General features: G+C 38.1%; 1 long non-coding RNA gene across 2 annotated transcripts; it reads left to right on the top strand.

Annotated features, from left to right (window-relative positions):
• Positions 1-2003: 2003 nt before the first annotated feature.
• LOC131535909 (uncharacterized) lies at positions 2004-9749 on the top strand. 2 transcript variants are annotated; one of them, XR_009269780.1, is made up of 6 exons: positions 2004-2393; positions 4494-4657; positions 7712-7827; positions 8008-8091; positions 9257-9327; positions 9531-9749. It is a non-coding gene; the product is annotated as an uncharacterized LOC131535909 (long non-coding RNA). The 2 variants fall into 2 exon arrangements; XR_009269779.1 differs by having other exon boundaries at positions 4494-4697.
• The last annotated feature ends 3905 nt before the right edge of the window (positions 9750-13654 follow it).

Raw genomic sequence — 13654 nt, 5'->3', positions numbered from 1 at the left:
ACTTTATTTTCTCTGCAGAACATGATTACGTCACTTGAGACATGTGTCTCGTGTTTAAAATTTAAAATTAAAATTAGTGGTCTCTCCTCAGGAGCATATCTAATAAAATGGTGGAGCCATTTCAGGAAGAGCTCTGAGTCAATGTAACCCTTCTCCTGGATGCCATAGAGGGCGTTGGGGGCCCATCCAGCCGGGGTAAATGATGAAGGGTGGAGTGCTGTCCCCAGCTGTATTCACACAGCAGTGGACCGTGATGTGCTCCCTGGTCGTCTGCTGCTGCTGATAGACATGTTTCCTCCCAGTCTGGCACAGGATCTTCTCCCTGGACCGAGGCTTGTCTCCAAAGCCGGTCTCATCACAGTTGTAGCTGAGATGTGGTTTGTTCTCCAGCTTGTGCTTCACATAAAGGGCCTCGTACAATTTGAAGAACCCTTCAATGGCCTCTGGTGTAGCACCATGGAGTCTGGCTCTGTCCTGGGAATCTGCCGTACTTGAGGCCAATTCTGGATGGCGGGCCTTAAACCACCACACACATCACTTGGCCCCTTCTCCAGGTTTACAGTGGTGGTCTCGGTTCTGCCACTCTCCTTTATGATCCCAATAGGAGGATCTTTGTTGACATCTTTGTACGCATGCGCGAGTGGTTGTGTGGCAACAAAACAAACAGTATGGCGGGCTGTAAAGACGCGACGAGCACTTTCAAGAGAGTTAGCGGGCGAAATCCACAATATATAAGCACTTTAACATCTGAAGACCGGAGGAGGTTTGGAGAGAAGCTCCAAATTTGTATTGGTGACAAAATTGAAGTTATTCAAAGCCCATATGAGATCTGGGATGACAAAAAACGTTGGTCCGACTCGCCGGTGTCTTGGCCACCAATCTGCTGGGGAGACATTTATTCTTATTTAATAGAAACCCCTGGACCCTTCACTCATGAAAGATTAAAGATTTAAGTTTTGCGATCCAGAATAGCCCATTTTTATGTGAGGAACATAGTCTGGGTGCTGTGGATCGCGGTTTGGGACACCTGAATCAGAACGCGAAAACATATGACTCGGTTGATTTGACTCAGTTTTATTTTTTATTTTTTTCAATCTTCTATAAATACATAGTCACTAAGACTTACCATGAACAAAATGAGCCTCACAAACTCGATCAGAAGCTGCAGGAATCCAGGCTTTCTTCGGAGCGTCCAGGTTCAATCGCCTAATTGCACGCAACCATTTCTTTCGTTTTTCGCGATCCTTTTCGGAGGGAATTCGAAAAAACTTTTTATCAGGCCCCCAACGAGCCGTACAATCGACCACACAGCAAGAGTGAACCATCCTCTTCTCTAAATCCTCATCCAAACGTGCAAAACAATCAAATTACAGGTATCTAGCGGTGTTTTCTGCCACACGATTCCCATGATGCAACGCGACAAACGTAAACAATGGCGTCACAAAAGATCCACCTATAGCCAGTACTTTGACGAGGGATCTTGTCACTGGATAGCCATGGTCCACCATCCAGAATATAAAGGAAAGGAGAGCCTCTTCCTCTGCAGGTGTCAGGGCCGAATTAGGGTGAGGGTTATGGGCATATTTATTTTTTTTATAGTCCTGTAGAGTGGTGTGGGGAATGCCAAATTTTTTTGCTGTTGCCCTCAAACTTGCTCCTGCCTTCACTTCCTCAACTGCCTCTTTTAACTTCTCCTTTGAGTACTGTTTTTTCTTTCCTGACATCTTTCTTTTGCTTTACTGACTTTCCTTTGAAATATGATATTATGTTAATCATGTAACTTAATGTTAATTTAACCTTAACTTCAAATGATTATCAAATTGTTTATATTCACAAAGTCTTGTAATTATACTAGTTAACTTGATGTATGAAATCTTATTAAATAACTTAAATGTCTGAATATCCTATCATTGTGTTTAACTTTGTTAATGTTAAGTTAAATAACTTCATGAAAATTTGGCAATGAAATAACACAATCAATTGAGTTTTAGCTGTTAGTTTGTTTAATTTGTTTAAGCATGACAATTAAAAATGTTAAATCAAATGAATGTAAGTTAATGCTAACTTAATTGATCCTTTATTAATATAAATGTAGCCCGGAGTAACTTAAAAGAGACAAATAAAAATGGCCCCCATTTAAATTTTGAACTTTTTCCGATCCGGGAACAATGGTAATTCTTGTGACAATTTATTATGTATTACTGGATTATACTGTGTTGTGAGTAAAATTAATCTTGTTAAACTCAGGTTCATCAGCAGGTTGCACCCACGCTTTACTCTATGCATCAGTAGTTGAATAACAAGGAAACAGTATTCAGTACGTGATGAGCTTTCGTGGTACACGCAACAGACGCTCCTCGATTTACCTGTGTTTTTCTTGTCTGTTTTAACAGGTAAGCTGATAATTATTACTCTATAGGAACACAGTATACTGTTGGGTATTACTAGAGTCGAATTTCTGACCTGAGGCATTATAAAATGTTGACTTTAACCGTGATTAAGAGTGCCGTACATAAAATGGCGGATGAGAGTGTTATCAATTCCAAGAAAGACTAACTTTCAGCACGAGCAAAGTGAGAAGTAAATGTCTAAAAATACATATAGTGGAGATGAGAATGCAAAATGAGGAATAATGATGAATTAAATAGATGTGTACGAACATCGATTAGTCGTGTGTAGTGACATACAGCCTGAATTAAGAAAGCACACGTGTCTATGATAACACGTTAACATGATAAAACTTCATTTAGCGTCACTCTGTCAGCCATTACATTTGAAAGAACATTCGTGAAATACAGTTAATAAGAATTCCAGTCAGATTCAGTGGTAAAATGCTTTTATTAATCATTTTGTCATATTGTTATGGAAAACATAGTAACTTGTGTCCGGTTAAGACCTAGTTCATGAAATAAAATCAGATAATTCACATATTTCATAGAGGATTAAAACTGATTAAAAAGAGTATTAATACAGCTTCATAGTTATCAATGCTGGAGTAATACTGGTAAAAAAAAAAAATTAATCATCCTCATGGTTGTTTATAGAGTTTGCATTACTCACTTGTATTCATGTTAAAGTGGGTTTGTGATGTTTAAATTTTATTTGTCATACTTTTTCTTTATGCTGTGTGCGAGTGGGCACAGAACACATTCGGATCTATGAGTTTAGAGCAGATATTTCTTGAGAATTGAGTGTGGTTTAAAGAGTAATGTGTCCAGTGTCGGGTATCCGCATTAAACATTTGCACTATAAGACATGTTATTGTTTATGATTATCTGTCACGAACAAGGAAATAGTATTCAGTACGTGATGAGCTTTCGTGGTACACGCAACAGACGCTCCTCGATTTACCTGTGTTTTTCTTATCTGTTTTAACAGAAAATAAATGTGTTGCCATAAGAACGGACGTCGTATCCTTCTTGAAAGTGTAACACACATTATGCTGTCATGATGTGAACACATACAAAGTGGTTTTGAATTTGTCTCTTGACTTTATCGAACATAACAAAGCAAACCATCAGATTTATAGTTCACCATTTCAGAAAGAGATACTTTATTGCTCTTAAATAGTTGATAATTTCACCTTTTCATGGTGTGGTAACATAGGTTACAAAACACGTCATTCAGTGAAGTGCCAAAAAAACCAAGTAGATGTTGTGAATAATTGTGACTAACTTAATTTTATTAATAAATTGGCATGTACTGTATACAAACACAGTGAAACAGGTTCAACGTTTTTATTAAAATGTAAGACATCAAATATTAGGACCCAAGAGCTCCTTATTCAGCTCCTGTACTTCTAGTGTAGTCTCAGCCAATGAGATTCTAAGCTTTATATTGATATAAAATACTTAACTGTAGCCTTAGAATTGACTGAATGACAAATAAATTCCTACAGTTAAATTTCCACTGATTTTGACTTCACTCTGGCCAGAGAGCTACCGAACGAACCATAGATGGGTGTTTTTTCTGTGTGGAAATTTTCAGATTTATGCTGGAATTACTGATTTTATTTGTCATACTTTTTCTTTATGCTGTGTGCAGTGGGCACAGAACACATTCGGATCTATGAGTTTAGAGCAGATATTTCTTGAGAATTGAGTGTGGTTTAAAGAGTAATGTGTCCAGTGTCGGGTATCCGCATTAAACATTTGCACTATAAGACATGTTATTGTTTATGATTATCTGTCACGAACAAGGAAATAGTATTCAGTACGTGATGAGCTTTCGTGGTACACGCAACAGACGCTCCTGGATTTACCTGTGTTTTTCTTATCTGTTTTAACAGAAAATAAATGTGTTGCCATAAGAACGGACGTCGTATCCTTCTTGAAAGTGTAACACACATTATGCTGTCATGATGTGAACACATACAAAGTGGTTTTGAATTTGTCTCTTGACTTTATCGAGCATAAAGCAAACCATCAGATTTATAGTTCACCATTTAAGCAAGGAATTGCTTAAACTTTTCTGTTGTCTATTTTTGTCATTAGGAAGACACTCCTGTCCAAGGAGAAGACAAAGCTGGCCCTTCCCAACCACCAGCTAGAGCGAAGAAAAAATATGCTAAAAGATCGTCGCAGGATGATGAGCAAACAGTGTCTGCTGCACGTCTCAGGCGGAGAGTGGCGCCAAGTGGTCATCGCCCACAATTGAGGTCTAAATATTCCCATTTTAAAGCATTTATTCAACAAAAGGTAATTTATTTAACAATTTGTGATAACATAATATTCCTTTCATAAAGACTGTAGTACTGTGAGAAGCATAAATTAAATCTAAATGCACATTTTCGCTGCTCTAGCTGTCTCCCCACCCAAGCGGCAGTCTCGCGTTTAGCTTGCCCAACGTCCATTTTCAAGCGCACCTAGCAAACTTACTGAAACTCTCACTGGTGGGAGGGTCTCTCTCGTGATTGGTGGGTGAAAGAGGGAGAAATAAAGATGAGACAGATATATATATTTTATGTATGACCCGGAAGTATTTATTCAGTGATTGGCGGTACAAAGTAATCTGTACGGAACATCGTTGTGTACGGAACATGGTTAGTCTACGTTAACATTAGGCCTAATTGTTAGGCGCAGTCTCTTTAGAGAAACGATATGTAATTTTTTTTATATAAAAACCGATGAGCTGTATCCAGTGCACGATAATGTCAGCTGATTAAATTTTAATGAGTTAAATTCTATTTTGTTTGCTCTAATTCATTCGATTCGTCTTTTTCAACGAGTGATTGCTATTGAATCAAAGTCGGACTGCGCTGGTGGCGCCGTAAACATCTATACGAGATATACAACACATTTGGCCTGAGGACCAAGCTGAGTCTCAGCCAGATCTGGGTCTTAAGTGTCTGGGCCACATAAAATAATATAAGTCACTTAACAGTATGCGGGCCAGATCTGGGCCACGTTAATAAATGAGTCATTTTACAGGGTTTGGGCCGCATCTGGGCCAGAGGAAATTTTTTGGTTTTCAGTGTGTGGGCCAGTTTTGGGCCGGGGTCCCAGTCAGAATTGGGCCAGAAGCTAAGCAAGGTTGTGGCCCTCTGGGCCAGACAAATTTTTTCTAATTTAATCAAAATCAGACCTCAACTCACAAATTCTTACTGGGGGGGCAATGCCCCCCATTGCCCCCCCGTAGCGCCGGGCCGGGCCTGGCCTACGTTCACAAATAACAATGATTTGCGCAAAAAGAGTGATTAATTATCGATTGAGAATTTGTTATTAATATGGTCTGGTGAAAATAATAATATGGACTGCGAGAAAATAAAAATAAAAAGAGTAGGGCTGTTGTGAGTGCAGGCAGTCTATAGGGACAGCATATTTCAACCTATGATTTCAACCCAGTGGCATGACACACCGGCCCTAGCGGCCAAAAAACGGACCGCCCACCAGGAATCCTTCCGGTGCTCCCGATTAGTCAATCCGGCTTCATAGTTTCTGTGCAATCAAGTCGACGATGTCGCTAAGCAAGTCAGAGGCAACAGCGGCAAGCAAAACTCCATCGGTGACAGAATGAAGAAAAAACCTTGGGAGAAACCAGGCTCAGTCTTTTGCACGCCAAAGTCAATTTCATCTGGAATGCAATAAAGATGTTTTTAAAGCATTTTCTGCATAGATAAAAAAAAAAAATTGGCCAATAAATAATTAACATAGACAAAACTGAGTTGCAGCAAATCCTTAAAATTTTAAGGTATTCAGGATAGAGCAACATAAAAATCAGAAAATATGTGCAGCTATACAATTAAAGGACAAAGTTTCACATATATACCATTATAATTTGTATTTAATTTTTTTAATTGTATACAATTATAAAATAAAACGCGAATTATAATTGGGCCTGTTTTAGGCTTTTCCATTTTTTTATATTTTAGACTGTGATGAAAAAAATGACAGTTGATGAGTTTCGGTTCATCATTGTGCACTGTAAAAAAACATCTGGCAGACGTCTTTCAGATGTCAGTTTTACATACATTCTAAATCATAAACATCTTAAAGACATCTAATAGACGTCTATTTGACATGTAAATGGAGATGTCCAATAGATGTATTGCAGATGAGCAAATACTCTTTAAAAAAAAATAAAAATAAAAATAACCTCTTGCAGATGTAAATGCAGACGTCAAATAGACCTCTCTGAGATGTACGTGTGCTATCAGGCTTAAGCAGCCAGCGGCAGCAGTGAGTTAATCATAGCCTGTGTTTGATTAATTTAGTCTTATGAAATCATCACGACTTGCCTAAAATAAAATCTATAAAAACAATTCAAGCATATCACAATGTTAGTTTAAATGTTTAACCTATATAGATGTGCGCTGTTAGATGCATATCCAACAGTCTGTGTGCACAGTGGAAGCTGAAGCGCGCTTTACAGGACATGGAGGCGCCAGCACGATCAGCTTTCTGCCGGTCTTGAACAGGAGCGCTTCTGTAAAAAATTTCAGACCTCCCAACTCAATTTTCTAGTGACTGATTACATCTAAATTTTTCCATTGGCCCAATTGCAATTTCTGCTTTCGATTATGGCAACTGTCTGTTAAAATTGGCAAGGACTGGAATTGAGAACCGGTGCGCTAATGCAATTGTAAGATTAGCAATTGCCAATTAAATGAAGAAGAAGTAGTGGTAAAGGATGTGAAAAAATGGCTTCATCGGCTAAAAAATTAAAGCGTGACCAGAAAAATGAATCGGTATGTGGGTATGTGCATAACGTTAGTGCACTGAAGACTGCAGCTCGAACTTGCAACAAATATTTTAATGCCGTGCTTCAAGTGAACCGGGACGAGTTTCACATTGTAGTCGTGTTTGCCGCGGAAAACGAACGTGTTTTCTTCAAGCCACCAAGAACCAAAGTCCAGTCAAATTGGACCAGATCAAACGTGCTGTTAGTGAGTGTCTTTAAAAAAATAATAGAAGCCCAATAGAAACAATCACAGAAATTCAAATGGTTTCCATTAAAATACCATTATAAACCATTAGCTTTTTCCAGTAAAACCACTACAAGATTCCTTTTTGTCATGTGTTTTGGGCATTTTTCCAATAGGATTTAACATCCCACCAATAGAATCCATCACATACCAGTAGACACCATTATAGTTTCCATTAAAATCAATAAATACATTACATTTTCTATTGTGTTTTGGGCAGGGTTCTATTGTTTGTTTTTTTTTAGTTACTGATTAGTAATGTTTTTGTTAATGTGATTGTTTGCATAGGTAATGCTGCCAGTGAATACGACATTCACTGTGGTAGCACTACAGATCTTCTTGTGGTGGGAAAACTTGGTTTCCAGATGAAAACTCCATCACTAATATTCAAGACAGCGGCAGCAGTGAGTTAATCAGCCTGTTTGATTCATTTAGCCGTATGAAAACGACTTGCCAACCATGGACAGGCTGTTGTGTAGTGGTAAGTAGTGGAAATCCGTAGATCACCAACCAGTGTGTGTGTGTGTTTAAAGGAAATATAAGGTTTGGATCTAGCTCTTGTTGGCTGTTTTGTATTGTTATAGAAAATTCTGACATCTCTATTGACGAGCCAGTCCCCTCAGACATTGAGATGGAGGACACGACCCCGACATCCATGATGGTCCAAAGTAAGTGTTATCTTTTATTAAGTCTTTATATCCTGATGCAAGTCATTGTATCCATTTTTACTATTACAGCAGAACACAAACTTTTAGCGTGGCCACACAATTTCAAATTTTCGTTCGGGCGCCAGACCGTTAAATAACTGTCGAAAATAATTATGACCCCAATAATTATTACCAAATAAAGAACTCTCCAAATTCAAAGTCAAGAGTTATTTCACTTCAGTCATGCATGCAATTAACAAAAGGATTCTTTTCGGGGCATTCATAGAACACAATACACATGCTCAAAAAAAAAAAAAACTTTAGATCACAGTTTCAAACTTAGAAAATGAAAATGGACAGAATCAATCAAACTAAATTCCCAAAACGAATGATATGATTGGCTTCTTCTAGCTAAGGCCGATAAGTTCTGTGAGGGATCTGAGATCGACAAAAGCTCTAAAAGCATGGAAATAGCATTTCATCTCTTCTATTTTTCAGAATAAAAGAGGGGTTGTGTGCCAGAATAATTTGGGCAGCAGTTCGTTTCGATAGTCTCAACTCTTCCTTGTGCAGAGTCAGATACATCCAAAGATACTAACTCGATCTTCCTGTTGTATCCCTTAAGATTGAAACTCAAGCGATAACGGTTTTTCTCCAAAGATGACCTCAATTATTCGGTGCAACCGTACAGCAACTCCATTCTGCCATTTCCACCTGGCTCTCACTTCCGTGACTCGACTTCCGTCTTCTTCTTCTTTGACGTTTTATGGCGGTTAGTATCTTTGGATGTATCTGACTCTGCACAAGGAGGAGTTGAAGCTATCGAAACGAACTATACCGGAGTTCATCGGCACGCCAAACGGGTTTGGGGATTTTATTTCTACTCCCTTCTAACTTGACTGCTGCCCAAATTCTATTTTGATATAAACCAATTATGGTGTGAATTATTATTATTTTTTAATTTAGTTGTTGAAAAAGGAACAAGGAAGTATTTTGTAATTAGGCATTTACAGACAGAATATTCTTTTTTTTTGTTGTTGTTGTTGTTGTCTTACGGTATGCTCTACATCTTATCTTGGGAGCACCCTTTGATTTTACATCTGTAAGTAATTATCAGTTAAAGTAACTAACGTTTATGATGTTGTATCAGATGATGTTTCAAGATTTCTCTGTTTTTGTCTTCCAGTGTGACCTTCCAAACATACGGAGATGGTGGACCCTTATCCTTCTGGAGAACTTTGGGGTTTTCTCTGAAAGGTAGATGCTGGACATTTTCTATTGTTAAATAGAATGTAAATTGTTCATTTGATGCCTCTTAATTTGAAGTGTTGCTCCCTTGTTCTATTTTCTTCTGCATGTGACAGAATTGTCAACATAAAAACTGAGCCACCTTTCATAGTTAAGCTCTTATTTTTCATTACCTCTAGCATTTATTAAACACATTTATTTTCCTTTCATAGACACAGTGTGGATCATTGATGACAGCTATATCAGACGTGGTGCCCAGAGAGCTGCCCAGACCATGGGAAGCAACCTCAGTCTGCCAGGCATCGGTGTCTGTTGGCAGGGGCGTCATGCACCTATTTTTTTTTGAGGGGGCACAGTGTGCACAACAAACAGAAACGTGTTCACAAATACAGACGTTAAAAGCAATATTCTATTTATTTTATATTTATACATCAACCAAATTGAAGCTCCTTTCCTTTGATTAAATGTTTTGGATAACTTTGTAGTTCTGTCTGAATGGGACCTCTCTTAATGTAATTCTCCCTGGTCAGTCGATCTTTTGGGATAATGAAGTCTGAATCTGCTTCTAAAGAGGCAAAGCAAGTAATGCAACATGTATTAGTCAAACAACAACAAACTTTCTGACATACACATAGAAAAACATGCTATACATCAACCAAATTGAAGCTCCTTTCCTTTGATTAAATGTTTTGGATAACTTTGTAGTTCTGTCTGAATGGGACCTCTCTTAATGTAATTCTCCTGGCCAGTCGATCTTTTGGGATAATGAAGTCTGAATCTGCTTCTAAAGAGGCAAAGCAAGTAATGCAACATGTATTAGTCAAACAACAACAAACTTTCTGACATACACATAGAAAAACATGCTATACATCAACCAAATTGAAGCTCCTTTCCTTTGATTAAATGTTTTGGATAACTTTGTAGTTCTGTCTGAATGGGACCTCTCTTAATGTAATTCTCCTGGTCAGTCGATCTTTTGGGATAATGAAGTCTGAATCTGCTTCTAAAGAGGCAAAGCAAGTAATGCAACATGTATTAGTCAAACAACAACAAACTTTCTGACATACACATAGAAAAACATGCTATACATCAACCAAATTGAAGCTCCTTTCCTTTGATTAAATGTTTTGGATAACTTTGTAGTTCTGTCTGAATGGGACCTCTCTTAATGTAATTCTCCTGGCCAGTCGATCTTTTGGGATAATGAAGTCTGAATCTGCTTCTAAAGAGGCAAAGCAAGTAATGCAACATGTATTAGTCAAACAACAACAAACTTTCTGACATACACATAGAAAAACATGCTATACATCAACCACATACACACACATGGACAGAAATGACTAAATTCCCAAAACGAATGATATGATTGGCTTCTTCTAGCTAAGGCCGATAAGTTCTGTGAGGGATCTGAGATCGACAAAAGCTCTAAAAGCATGGAAATAGCATTTCATCTCTTCTATTTTTCAGAATAAAAGAGGGGTTGTGTGCCAGAATAATTTGGGCAGCAGTCCGTTTCGATAGTCTCAACTCTTCCTTGTGCAGAGTCAGATACATCCAAAGATACTAACTCGATCTTCCTGTTGTATCCCTTAAGATTGAAACTCAAGCGATAACGGTTTTTCTCCAAAGATGACCTCAATTATTCGGTGCAACCGTACAGCAACTCCATTCTGCCATTTCCACCTGGCTCTCACTTCCGTGACTCGACTTCCGTCTTCTTCTTCTTTGACGTTTTATGGCGGTTAGTATCTTTGGATGTATCTGACTCTGCACAAGGAGGAGTTGAAGCTATCGAAACGAACTATACCGGAGTTCATCGGCACGCCAAACGGGTTTGGGGATTTTATTTCTACTCCCTTCTAACTTGACTGCTGCCCAAATTCTATTTTGATATAAACCAATTATGGTGTGAATTATTATTATTTTTTAATTTAGTTGTTGAAAAAGGAACAAGGAAGTATTTTTTAATTAGGCATTTACAGAGAGAATATTCTTTTTTTTTTTTTTTTGTCTTACGGTATGCTCTACATCTTATCTTGGGAGCACCCTTTGATTTTACATCTGTAAGTAATTATCAGTTAAAGTAACTAACGTTTATGATGTTGTATCAGATGATGTTTCAAGATTTCTCTGTTTTTGTCTTCCAGTGTGACCTTCCAAACATACGGAGATGGTGGACCCTTATCCTTCTGGAGAACTTTGGGGTTTTCTCTGAAAGGTAGATGCTGGACATTTTCTATTGTTAAATAGAATGTAAATTGTTCATTTGATGCCTCTTAATTTGAAGTGTTGCTCCCTTGTTCTATTTTCTTCTGCATGTGACAGAATTGTCAACATAAAAACTGAGCTACCTTTCATAGTTAAGCTCTTATTTTTCATTACCTCTAGCATTTATTAAACACATTTATTTTCCTTTCATAGACACAGTGTGGATCATTGATGACAGCTATATCAGACGTGGTGCCCAGAGAGCTGCCCAGACCATGGGAAGCAACCTCAGTCTGCCAGGCATCGGTGTCTGTTGGCAGGGGCGTCATGCACCTATTTTTTTTGAGGGGGCACAGTGTGCACAACAAACAGAAACGTGTTCACAAATACAGACGTTAAAAGCAATATTCTATTTATTTTATATTTATACATCAACCAAATTGAAGCTCCTTTCCTTTGATTAAATGTTTTGGATAACTTTGTAGTTCTGTCTGAATGGGACCTCTCTTAATGTAATTCTCCCTGGCCAGTCGATCTTTTGGGATAATGAAGTCTGAATCTGCTTCTAAAGAGGCAAAGCAAGTAATGCAACATGTATTAGTCAAACAACAACAAACTTTCTGACATACACATAGAAAAACATGCTATACATCAACCACATACACACACATGGACAGAAATGACCAATCACCTTTTCCTTAATCTCCATAAAAATGTATTAATTTTGTGAGTTTTTTGCGGACCACCTTGCCTTCTTTAATTTCATCTGTCTCCCGCCTTGTTATATGATTTAATCTAACTCTGCAGTACCACGCAGAAGCCATCTTCACCAGAACATAGACATGGTTAGTTTCAACACACGTCAAACATGTGACTGTGCAGCTGTGGGAAGAGATTCTTCTCAGAACAATCAGAAAGAACCTGGGTGACAATGGCTTCTGTTGTTCCTCTTCCCCGTGCAGCCCTTCCTTCATTGGTTTTTAGAAGCCGCTGAAAGCATCTTTCTGTAGCTTGGCAAACTGCAGTGATGCCTGGAGATGGTTTCTGTAGGCCACCTCTGCCAAGTCATCTGAGGTCAGTGCTTGTGAGCAAGGCATGCAAGTCACTTTTTTATCTTTTTCACAATAAAGCCTGTGATTTAAGAGATTACTGTTTCCTTGTACTCAGACAGATTGTCAAAACCTAGAAGGTCAGAGAGGGAGTCATATGTAAATTAATCATATTTCAAACAGAAAACAAGTTTATTTTTCTCACCCCATTGGCAGATTATTTTGCTTGTTTCAAGCAAAAATCACTGAATTTTGACTTGTTTTTTTCTGAAAACAAGACAAGAATTTTTAGATATTTTGTCTGGAAACAAGATAAAAAATATAAGTAAGAAAAGCATTTTTTGCAGTGAACCAATTTCCACTGTTTTGAAGGTCTCACACAAGCTCTGAAAATACCTGAATTTGACCTTTTATTTATCCATTTCTGTACAAGATACAACAATTCCACTAGTATCATTTTAAAGCAGTGAATCTATGCTTTAAAATCATATAAAATACTTAAGCCTTAGAACCTACTGAATGACACATAATTTACTACCAACCAATTTCCATTGTTTTGAAGGCTTCACACAAGCTCTGAAAATACCTGAATTTGACCTCTGGTTTCTCCATTCCCTCACAGACTCGCCGGTCAGCATCGTTTACGGTCGGAACTACGACGCTATCTGATCGTCTTCGAACCTCTGACTTTCGTTCTTGATTAATGAACACATTCTTGGCAAATGCTTTTGCTTTTGTCCGTCACCTCTAGCGGCGCAATACGAATGCCCCCGGCCGTCCCTCTTAATCATGGCCCGGGTTCCAGAAACCCACAAAATAGAACCGGAGTCCTATTCCATTATTCCTAGCTGCGGTATTCAGCGGTGATGGGCAGCCTGCTTTGAACACTAATTTTTTCAAAGTAAACGCTCCAGGCCCCGAGGTGACCGGACACCCAGTTAAGAGTTTATATTAATATAAATTACTTTATTGTGGCCAAAAAATTGCCTGAATGAAAAATAATTTACTACAGTCTTCCTGTTTTCCTATTACAGTACAATATTCACAAAACAACATTCAGAACATTAAGTAAAGCAGAT

This window comes from Onychostoma macrolepis, chromosome 03 (genome assembly GCF_012432095.1).
Source record: "Onychostoma macrolepis isolate SWU-2019 chromosome 03, ASM1243209v1, whole genome shotgun sequence".
In the NCBI taxonomy this organism is placed as follows: domain Eukaryota; kingdom Metazoa; phylum Chordata; class Actinopteri; order Cypriniformes; family Cyprinidae; genus Onychostoma; species Onychostoma macrolepis.
This window is presented reverse-complemented; position numbering and strand designations above follow the sequence as displayed.